We start from the raw sequence: 11112 nt of genomic DNA, 5'->3' as shown, positions 1-11112 counted from the left end.
CTATGAAGAGGATTGTGGCATCAGGATCAAATGAGGACTCATAAACAACCTGTGTTATGCATATGACACTACCTTGCTTGCTGAAAGTGAGAAGGACATCAAGCACTTGCTGCATCCTGCAGTACGGATTGCATCTCAACTTTAAGAAAACAAAGATCCTCACTACTAGACCAATAGGTAATATCATGACAGATGGAGAAAAGACTGAAACTGTTAACTATTTCATCTTACTTGGATCCACAGTCAACCCTCTTGGTACCAGCAGTTAGAAGATTGGGAGACACAGAACATTGAGAAAGTCTGCTGTCAGGGACGTCTTCAAAGTTCTGAAAAGCAATGATGTCAATTTAAAAACTAAGATGTGGTTGCCATTACTCTAAGGAAAGAACACTTGGTGAAGGTTGAATTTTCTAGGTTTTGTTCTGGTTTGAGAGGGATAAAAAATGCAAAGCAATAAGACCTTCAACCTGGAAAAGCAAAACCACACTCCAAGGAAGCATCATCAGCACCACCACCAGCAACAGCAGCCACTACCCCCTCCATTACCTGCAAATGGGCAACAGGCCAGCAGCCAAAATGAAGGCTTGACTATCGACTTGAAGGATTTTAGGAAACCAGGAGAAAAGACCTTCACCCAGCGTAGCCGTCTCTTTGTGGGCAATCTTCCACCTGGCATCACTGAGGAGGAAATGAGGAAATTATTTGAGAAATAAGGCGAAGCAGGCGAGGTCTTTATTCTTAAAGATAAGGGTTTTTGCTTTATCCACTTGGAAACATGAACCCTAGCAGAGATTGACACAGTGGAACTAGACAATGTGCCATTCTGTGGAAAGCAGCTACGTGTGCACCTTGCCTCCCATAGAGCATTTCTTACAGTTCTAAACCTTCCTCAGTATGTGTCCAATGAACTGCTGGAGGAGGCCTTTTCTGTGTTTGGTCAAGCGGAGAGGGCTATAGTCATTGTGGATGATCTAGGAAGACCCTCAGGAAAAGGCGTTGTTGAATTCTCAGGGCAGTCAGGTGCTCATAAAGCTCTGAAAAGTTGCAGTGAAGCCTTCTTCCTGTTAACTACATTTCTTCGACCTGTGACTGTGGAGCCCATGGACCGGTTAGATGATGAAGGGAGGCTTCCAGAGAAGCTTGTTATAAAGAACCAGCAATTTCACAAAGAGTGAGGGCAGCCACCCAGATTTGCACAGCTCGACTCCTTTGAGTATGAGTATGTCATACGTTGGAAAGCACTCATGGAAAAGGAGAAGCAGCAGCAGGACAAGTGGACCGCAACATCAAGGAAGCTCCAGAGAAGATGGAGATGGAGATGGAGATGGAGGCTGCTCGCCATGATCACTAGGTCATCTTAATGAGGCAGGATTTGATGAGGCACCAAGAAGAACTTTGGTGAATGGAAGAGGTGCACAACCAAGAGGTACAAAAAAGAAAGCAATTGGAACTCAGGCAAGAGGAGGAGCGCAGGCGCCTGGAGGAAGAGATGCAGAGGCAACAGGAAGAAATGATGCAGAGACAGTGGGAAGGATTCAAGGGGACCTTCCCTAATGCTAGGGAACAAGAGATAAGGATGGGCCAGATGGCTATGGGAGGTGCTTTGAGTATAAACAACAGAGGTGCCATTACCCCTGCTCCTGTGCCAGCTGGTCCTCCAGCTCTTCCAGGACCTGCTACTATGATGCCAACAACTGAATGATTTGGCCAAGCTGCTACAATGGAAGGAATTGGGGCAATTGGTGGATCCCTCCTACTTTCAATCGTACAGCTCCTGGAGCTGAGTTTTCTTCAAACAAACGTCGCCGATACTAATAAATTTACTGTCTGATTTCCCAAAACCTGTGAAAGAAGAATGAAGAACCCTTTTGGGACTAGCCAGAATTCTGCTCTAGAAATGTGTTAGGAATTCTCCCAGTAGTTAGATCTTTCCTGCCTTTACTACTCTAGGGAGTGTACTGAAGGCAGAGGGCAAGGGGAAAGGGTGGAAGCCTCAAATATAATGGATGGATGTTGAGGACCTGGGGGAGCCATGGTAAAAATGTATCCAATTAGAGTCATATTAAATTTGATCATTCCATTCTTTACCCATTTGCTTTTTTTTACAAGCCCCCACATATACCACAAAGACTGTCACATAGACCTCAAAAAGTGAACACCCCTGATGAACTTAACCCCTATTGCTTCATTCCTAGTCAGAATTCAGGCCAAAGTCCACGGAGGTCACAGACATCATAATATTCTGTTATATCCCATCTATTATTCCATATATTACCACATTGTGTCCTAAGAGGCATTTTCTCTTATAGATTTTCCTTTCAGTGTATCTTTTTTTTAAAAATAAGAATCTTGTGTTATCTTAGATAAGAACAACCCAGTAGTGGCCCTTTTTGTGCTTGATGTTACTATTTGTTTAATGTTACTATTCACAACTTTTCTTTATAGGCCTAGTACAGTCTTGGGAACAGGGTTGCTGTATGTCGAAGGTTTGAAGTAGCTTGTAACCTTGTCTGTCTGAGGTAACTATGCTGTGCAGTTTTTTAATTCATGTACTATGTTTGATTTATCACTCATACATCACATTTGACACTTTCCTGAGAAGTGGAACAGTAATGTAATGTCAACTTATCAAAATACATTTTAAGACTTTTGAAAAACAAAACAAACCTAAGATGCACCTGATCCAAGGCACAGTTTTCTAAATCACCTGTGATGCAGCTGAGAGCTGGAAAATGAACAAAGATGATAGGAGAATTGATACAATTGTGTGGTGGTGCTGGAGAAGAGTGCTGAACATCCCACGGACTGTTAAGAACAAACAGAAAGGTCTTGGAGAAGCAGCAGCTTGAGTGCTCTTTGGAGTCAATTATGATGATGCTTCATTGCACACATTATGGAGATGTTTATAGAGGGGCTATTTCTTGGACATCATGCTTGGAAAGATATGGTCTTAAGCTTTGTGGCTGCTCTTGTAATGACAACTGGGGAGTTAATAAAAACGTTTGAATTTTCACAACTTGATTTCTGGTTTGGGTTGGGAGATCAATATAGGATAGCAAGGAAAGCCATGTACATATAGGAAATGCAGGTGAAGAAATGAAAGTTATAAAACCTGATTAGCTTCCTCTGCTGCAGACACTATTGATGATCAAAGAAGCAATAAGTAGCGCTATAAACACAGGACCACTGGGTGTACCATTCTCAGGGTTGAGGTCAAGAGCCTGTTGGCTGAGTGCCTTCAGCCTGCCCCACATCACAGGTGTCTGTGGTGTCTGGGGGTTCGGTTTCCTTTCCCCTGCCTCCTCTTCTTGTTGGGGATGCTCAATCAATGCATCATCTCAGTAGGTGGGTTGAAATCGGACACGAAGAACAGGAAGCCACACAGGACATGGCTTGTTCTGTGGGAAAATACAAGCAAAGCCTCTCCCAATGGTTAGTAAGGATTGGGCCCTTTCCATACTTGGTCTAATGGATCCTTCTATGTATCCCATATTGGTGGCTCCCTGGGAGGTCTATCTGATTGCCAGTGAACATATATGGGGCTTTTAGAAAAATTATCATATATATTGAATACATTTAATATGAAGAGAGCTTTATGCAATTGTATCATAGGAGGATAGGCTTCCTCTTCTTTTTTTAAATGCAGTTTTAATGTTTTATGTGTTCTCTCAACTATCGCTTAACCCTGTGGATTATATGGGATCCCTGTTGTGTGCCGAATGTTCTAAAGTTGATAGAAGCTACAAAAGAGAAGTTAGCAAAGGCAGGTCCATTTTGAGTTTTAATTACTTGTGGAAGTCCCATTACAGCAAAACACTGCAACATGTGTTTAATGAGGTGTCTAGCAGATTCCCCTGATTGAGCAGTAGCCCACATGAATTTGGAATAAGTGTCTATAGATACATGTACATATTTCTGTCACCCAAACGAGTTGATGTGTGTGGTTATGATGAATAAGCGACCCCAAGAAATTTATTGGTTGAATCTTCTGTACCTTCTCAGGTGCTACCTGTAGGCCTGCTTTGTTCAAGCATTGTATGAGCCTCTCTTTGATATGACTTATGGGCTGATTACAAGGATTCCATGCAAGTATATCATCCATAAAATGATATATCCATACCCCTTCCTTTCTCAGGGGCTGTAGGGCATAATTTACTGCTTCCCAGCAAATCAGGGCGCTGTTGGCCGTGCCCTGAGGTAATACAACCCACTAGAATCTCTTCTCAGGCTTACAATTATTCAAAACGGGCAATGAAAAGACAAATTTCTCACAATTGGCTTGGCGAAGAAATATGGAGATAAAACAATCCTAATGTCCTCTACCAAAATGGAAACTTGTGTAGGGATGGCTGAGGCCAAAGGAAGCCCTCTTTGAGGAGTTCCCCAAACCTTTATACACTGATTAACAGATCTCAAATCATGTATAAACCTCCACTTTCCTGACCTTTTCTTTACGGGGAACACTGGGTTGTTCCATGGACTGCAGGATGGTCTTACATGTCCCGTGTCTAATTGTTGTTGAACTAACATCTCCAAAGCTGATATTTTCTCCTGTGTCATCGGCCACTGTTCAACCCACATAGGATTGTTAGTAATGCATACTAGGGCAGGAGCTTCGTTTGCAACAGTGGCCGTTAGAGTTGCGGGTAACTCCTCAATTGATATAGATGACCTTCTCGTGTTCTCTCTGACGATGACGTAGGGGCCGTCTGTATGTCTGTCCCCAGGCATCCCAGAGGTCTTGGCCAAGGATATTCAGTGCAAGATCAGGCGATACCAAGACACGATTATATCCCGACCCACCATCGGGGTCCACCCAGAGGATGGGATGCTTTGTTTGGACCGAGGCTGTGAGGCCTCCTACCCCCATTAGGCCTGGGCCTGTTTCAAGTTCCCAGGTACTGGGGACCTCCTCCTTCCTAAGTATGCTACAATCAGGTCTAGAATCAATTAAGCACTTGAATGCTCTCTGAGCAAATTTGATGGTGAATTTAAGCTTCTTATGTTCTCTCAATCTCTGATATTCATTAGGTTAGGGCCTTCCTTTGTTGTAGGGCTAGGAGCTGCCCCCCCCCATCTCCTTTAAAGACACATTATGCCTATGGAACCGTGATTTGCCATCCCTTCTCTAGTGATACCCTCTCCAGAACCTAGGGCATGGTGACAGAGGTGGGCCAGGCTGTCTCATTCACTTCACTGTGCCACTCTCTCTTCCAATGTCCTGACTTCCTGCATCGAAAACACATGTTGCTTTGAGGGCTTCACTGTAGGGCTACAGGAAAGGCCTGAGCCATTAGAGTAGTCTGACCTGATGTATTGCCTGTCTTGTGAGGCCAACACCCAGTCATGTATGGTACTCTCTTGAACCTACCTACACATGTGTTCTGGCACTCCTGAGTCATTCCATCCCATACCATGGGCCTTATAAATTCCTTTCGTGCTGCTGCTTGGGCCACTTTCCTAGTGATACTCTTTTCCTCCCTCTCAACAAAGTCTGCGAAAGGTTCATTGGCCTTTTTTTTTTTTAAATTATTACTTTTAGTGAACATTTTCAGAGATTTTGGATTTCCATTCATTAATTGTTGCACTATTCTCCCCGCCCACCCCCCACCCTCACCCCACCCCCAGTTCCGTCTTCTCTTTGAAAAGTAAAAGAAAAATTCCTTCATTGGTATACAATCCCCCCACACCTCCCCACCCCCAGCCTGAGTATACTCCACTCTGCAACCTTCATTTCAGACTCTTATGATAATCATAATACCCTATAATATATTGCTTTTAAATTGTTCTCTGCTTCATTTTTTCAATGCAGTATACATAATTTAGCTATCTTTTCTCATTCTTACCCCAGCCCTGATGTCAGTCCCATTCTACAGCAGTGGAACCACGCAGTGTTTGTCCCTTGACTGAGATATTTCACTCAACCTAATGTCCTCGAGGGCCAGCCATTTTGAATAATACTGCATGAGTTCCTTGTTTTTCAATGCAGTGTAGTATTCCATTGTGTGAATATACCATAGCTTCCCTGTCCATTCGTTTGTTGATGGGCACTTAGGTTGCTTCCAACTCCTTGCTATTGTGAACAAAGCCGTGATAAACATGGGTGTGCATATATCTGCTTGGATGGCAGTTATGGTCTCTTTAGGGTATATTCCCAATAGTGGAATTGCTGAGTCAAATGGTATTTCTATTTGCAACTTTTTGAGAAAGCACCCTGACTGCTTTCCACACTGATTGCACCATTTTATACTTCCACCAACAGTGAATAAAAGTTCCAGTCTCTCCACAACCTTGCCAGCATTTGTTGCTTGATGTTCTGTTAAGTTTTGCTAGTCTTACTGGGGTAAGATGATATCTTATAGTTGTCTTGCTTTGCATCTCTCTTAGAGCTAGGGATTTTGAACATTTCTCCATGTGTTTGTTGGCCATCTAAATGTCTTCTTTGATGAAGTATATGTTCATATCCTGTGCCCAGTTTTCAGTTGGATTATTTACCTTTATCTTGTTGTGTGCTCAAGTATTTTATAAATTGTAGATTTAAATCCCTTATCTGACATGTTATTACCAAATACTTTTTCCCAGTCTGTTGCTTCCTTTTTACCCTATTGGAGAATTTTTTTGGATGTGCATAGGGATTTGATTCTTAGAAGGTCTCATTCATCTATTTTATCTTCTCCTGGTTGTGGTTTTTTCAGGATACTTGGAAGACTGTTTATGTTGTGAATTAGGACTCCTAGCGTTGTTCCTAGATTTTCTTTAATGAAGTTTACAGTCCTTGGTTTTAGTCCTAGGTCCATGATCATCCTTGAGTTGGTTTTTGTATATGGTGTGAGATGTGGATCTTTCTTGAGTCTTCTGCAGATAGTTTTCCAATTTTGTCAACACCATTTGTTAAAATAGCTGTAGTTTACCCACTTAACGGATTTCATCTCCTTGTCAAAAATCAGTTGACCATAAGGAGATTGGCTTATTTCTGGGTTCTCAATTCTATTCCATTGATCTATGTGTCTCTCATTGTACCAGTACCATGCTGTCTTAAGCACCACAACAGTGTAGTAGGAATTTAAATCAGGGAATGAGATCCCTCCTATCTTTTTTCTATTTTCAAGGAGTGCTTTGCTTATTCGGGGCCTCTTTCCATTCCATATGAAACTGGAAATTACCTTTTCCATCTTGTTGAAGGATGGGATTGGTATTTGTTTTGGGATTGCACTGAACGTGTAAATTCCTTTGGCAGTATTGCCATGTTCACAATATTGAGTCTTCCTATCCGTGAGCAAGGGATATTCTTCCACTTCTCCAGGTCTCTTTGTTTCTTGTAGTAACGTTTTTTAAATTTTCTTTGGATAGATCCTTTGTGCTTCTGGGTAAATTTACTCCCAAATATTTTATCTTGTGATTAGCTGTTGTGAAGGGTATTGTTTCTCTTAGATCTGGCTCTGTATTTTCTTTGTCACTGTAGAGAAATCCAATTGATTTTTGTATGTTGATCTTATATCCTGCTACTTTGTTGAATTGGTCAACTATGTCCAATAAATTTCTTGCTGAGTTGTTAGGGTTTTCTAAGTATACTGTCATATCATCTGCAGAGAGAGATAAGTTTACCTTCTCTTTGCCAATTTGTATACCTCTTATGTCCTTCTCTTATTATTATCACTAAGACTTCCGATACAATATTGAAAAAGAGAGGTGATAATGGGCATCCTTGCCTAGTTCCCCTTCTCAAAGACAATGCCTATAACCTCTCTCCATTGAGAATAATGTTGGCTCTCAGGTTTTCATAAATACTTTTTACTATATTGAAGAAATTCCCCTCTAATCCTATTTTGTTGAGTGTTTTAATCAGGAAAGTGTGTTGGATTTTGTCAAAGGCCTTTTCTGCAACAATTGATTGGATCATGTGGTTCTTGTTCTTTGCTTTGTTAATATGATGAATTACATTAATTGTTTTTCTTATACTGAACCATCCTTGCATACCTGTTATGAATCCTACTTGGTCATGATGGATTATTTCTTTCTTTTCTTTTTTTTTCAGTAGGAAACGTCTCGTTGACAGCTCAGAGCTTTACACACACACACACACACACACACACACACACACACACTAAACACTTCTGCCCCTTCCCCCTCCCCCCATGAGCGGGTTCAGGCAGCTCCTTCCTGCAGGGGCGGGGGGAGAAATGGGAGGGGCAATGCCTGTTTTCACGAAGGCACCTGCCCACCCCTCCCCACAGATTCTCTGCCTCCAATTCCAGTGTGGGGGGCCTGGGCAGCAAGGCTCTGAGAAAGAAGGGGTCCTTCCCCAGCTTCCACCTGCCCCACCTTGGGTGGGCTGCAGGAGTGGAGGGCCTCACTGAACTCTTTGGGACCCCTACCCCTGCTCCCTTGTCCATTGTCCATGCTGGAACCGCCAAGTGCAGCGGGCTCTGCAGGGGGTGAGCCGCTGTCCAGTGCTGGCTCAGTCTGATGGTTGGCTGCTCTCCTTGGAGGCCCAGGCTGATATCTCTGAGGCCACAGAGTCCTGGCCTGGCTCCTCCAGCCCCCCTCCCCCCAGAAATTTTGCTTTTTAAAAAATAAAGAAGAAAGAAAAAGTGGGGGAGGCCAGGGGCAGGGGATAAACAAGGGGGAGAAACAAAGGTGGTCAGTTGGGGAGGGAAGTCCCTGGGCTTTCACGAGGCTTATCTTCTCCCTCGCAGCCCCAGGGTGGGGTTCAGGCCTCAGTTGGAGTCAGAGTCAGAGGAGTCCCCAGAGGAAGAGGAGCTCGAGCTCAGACTCATTGTCTTCATCCTCATCACCATCCTCTTCATTCTCATCCCCGTCCTCGCTCTCAACCTCGCTGCTAGACTCAGAGGAGTCCCCGCCATCTTCAGAGGAATCTCCATTCTCGTCATCCTCCTCTTCTTCATCTTCATCATCATCATCTTCCTCCTCGTCGTCATCATCCTCTGACTCCGACTTGGACTGCAAGGTAGTCTGGCTGGACTTGGGGTTGGAGCCTCGCAGTTTGGTCATGCTCTTCCGCTTATTGGAGATGTACTCTTTATATGCTGCACGGTCCTGGGGGGATAGGCTCTTGACCCAGAGGTCAAGGTGCACCTTGTACTGCTTCTGCTGCTCCTCCGCCAGCTTCTTGTAATGCTCCTTCTGGCTCTGGAAGATGCGCTGCCAGTGGCTACCAATCTCCACCATGCGCTCCTTCAGCGGCAAGTGATTCAGCTCCCCATTGACAGCAGCTCCTGGGAGAACTTCTGGTAACCATTCATGGGAGGCTTCTTGGGTTCTCCCTGGAACTTCATCTTTTTGAAAGAATTTGCAGCAGCTGGAGGGGCCCGCATCTCACTCAGCTCTCTCTCGTATCTCTTTTGGTCTTCAGCCGCCTTCTTAATCCACATCAGATTCTCCTTCTTCTCTATGTTGTTCCAGGTCATCTCCATAGCCTTCAATGCCTTCACTCGGTCATTCTTGAAGCGGGCCAGATAGTCGCTGATAACGCTCTGCCGCCAGATTTCCTCTGCCCTCTTAGGTGACTCAGGCAGCTTGCCCTGCTCCTCGCAATCCCCGCCTGGCTTCCTTTCCGACTGACCCTTCAGGGCTGCCTCTCTAGCTTTGTACTTGGCCTTCTTCTTTTCTGACAGGTCATTCCACATGCGGGCCAGCAGGCGGGTCAGCTCGCTCTCAGAGAGTTCAGGCTGTTCTTCCTGGAGCTACCACCGCTTCTCCTCAGAAAAGATGAACATGGCTGACACAGGCCGCTTGGGTTTCTCTGAGCCACCCTTGCCACCTTTCTGGGAGGGCTTCTTGGAGGCCGGGCTAATGGCTTGCTTCTTGTTGATGTTCAACATCTTCTCCTCCTCCAGCACCCACTGCTGCTCCTCTTTGGGCAAACTCTCTAGAAAACAGAGCAGCTCCACTTCGTAATCTTTCTTTTTCTGGTCACACTTCTTGTGGTAGGCATCCTTCTCCTTCTGAGAGAGCAGCTTCCACTGCTGACTGCATAGCACCATGCTGGGCACATCTTTCATGTCAGCCATGAGCTCTGCATAGTACAGCGAGTAGCTGTTCAGAGGTGGCTTGGTGGGTCGCCCATCAAATTTGTCTTTGAGCTGGCTATCAGCCTTGGTGAGGGTGGACTTGGTGATGCCCTCCTCACTGATGTTCAGCTCAGGGTGCTTCTGGATGTAGTCTTGCATAACCTCCTCATACTCTTTCTGCTGCTCCAGGGCCTTATGAATCCATTTCAGCCTCTTTTTGTCCAAGAGCTGAGACCACTGCTTCCCCAGGGAGTCCTTCACCTCCTTCGTAGTGGCATCTGGCTGCACTTTGAGGTACACCTTCTTCTCATGGGTATACCACAGCTGCTGGGGAGTTTTGGGCTTCTCAGGGATGTCCGACTTCTTGGCACTCTGGATTAGGTCAGGGTGATCCTTCCTGAATAGGGCCAAGTTTCGCTCGAACTCCTGTTTCTACCTCTGGAAATCCTGAATATATTTAATTTCTTCTTCTCCTCAGGAAGTTCCTTGTATTTCTTAGACAAAATCTTGGTCAGATCCAGGTTTCTCATCTCAGGGTGAAGTTTGGCATACTTAGCCCGCTTCTCCATGAAGAAGCGGAAGTAAGGGGTCAGGGGCTTCTTTGGGAAGTCTGGGTGTTTCTTGAGTTTTTTGCCTTTGTAAGGATTTTTAACATGTTCCTGAGCGTCGAGGATCAATTCTGTCAACGTGCAGAACTTCCTCACCTCGTTCGAAATCTCCACCCATTTGAGCTTGCACATGTCTCCAGAACAGTCTTTAAAAGCTACGTTTTCCCAGTCCATGTGTGACTCAGTGGTTTTGAACTTGGAACTGTCATGGGATGGAAGGTTATTCTTCATGCATTCTAGCAAAGTCAGCATATCTTCCTGGGACCAGCGGTCTTGGCCTTTGGGGGCGGCCATTTCCAGGTCTGTGGGGCAATCGGCTTCTCCGTTCATTCTCCGGCCGTCCAGTCACGTCCTCGTCACGTCCTCGGTCGTGCTGGCGGGGCAAGCGGAGGTCAAAGCCACCTCACCCCGGCGCAGAGCGGCCTCCGGGCTTCCCGCTCCCGCGGCTCCCTCCCCGGCTCTGAGCGGCGGCG

The 11112-nt window shown here is 45.1% G+C and overlaps 2 pseudogenes; one reads left to right on the top strand and one right to left on the bottom strand.

The window, feature by feature from the left end:
* Window positions 1-593: 593 nt before the first annotated feature.
* On the top strand, window positions 594-4873 carry LOC102864992 (annotated as a pseudogene).
* A 3844-nt stretch (window positions 4874-8717) lies between these two features.
* On the bottom strand, window positions 8718-10969 carry LOC102858067 (annotated as a pseudogene).
* Window positions 10970-11112: the final 143 nt, after the last annotated feature.

The sequence above is a fragment of the Elephantulus edwardii genome, unplaced genomic scaffold (genome assembly GCF_000299155.1).
Source record: "Elephantulus edwardii isolate Elephantulus edwardi_28Jun2011 unplaced genomic scaffold, EleEdw1.0 scaffold00374, whole genome shotgun sequence".
NCBI classification, from domain to species: domain Eukaryota; kingdom Metazoa; phylum Chordata; class Mammalia; order Macroscelidea; family Macroscelididae; genus Elephantulus; species Elephantulus edwardii.
Note: the sequence above shows the minus strand (reverse complement) of the source record. Positions and strands in the feature narration are given on the sequence as shown.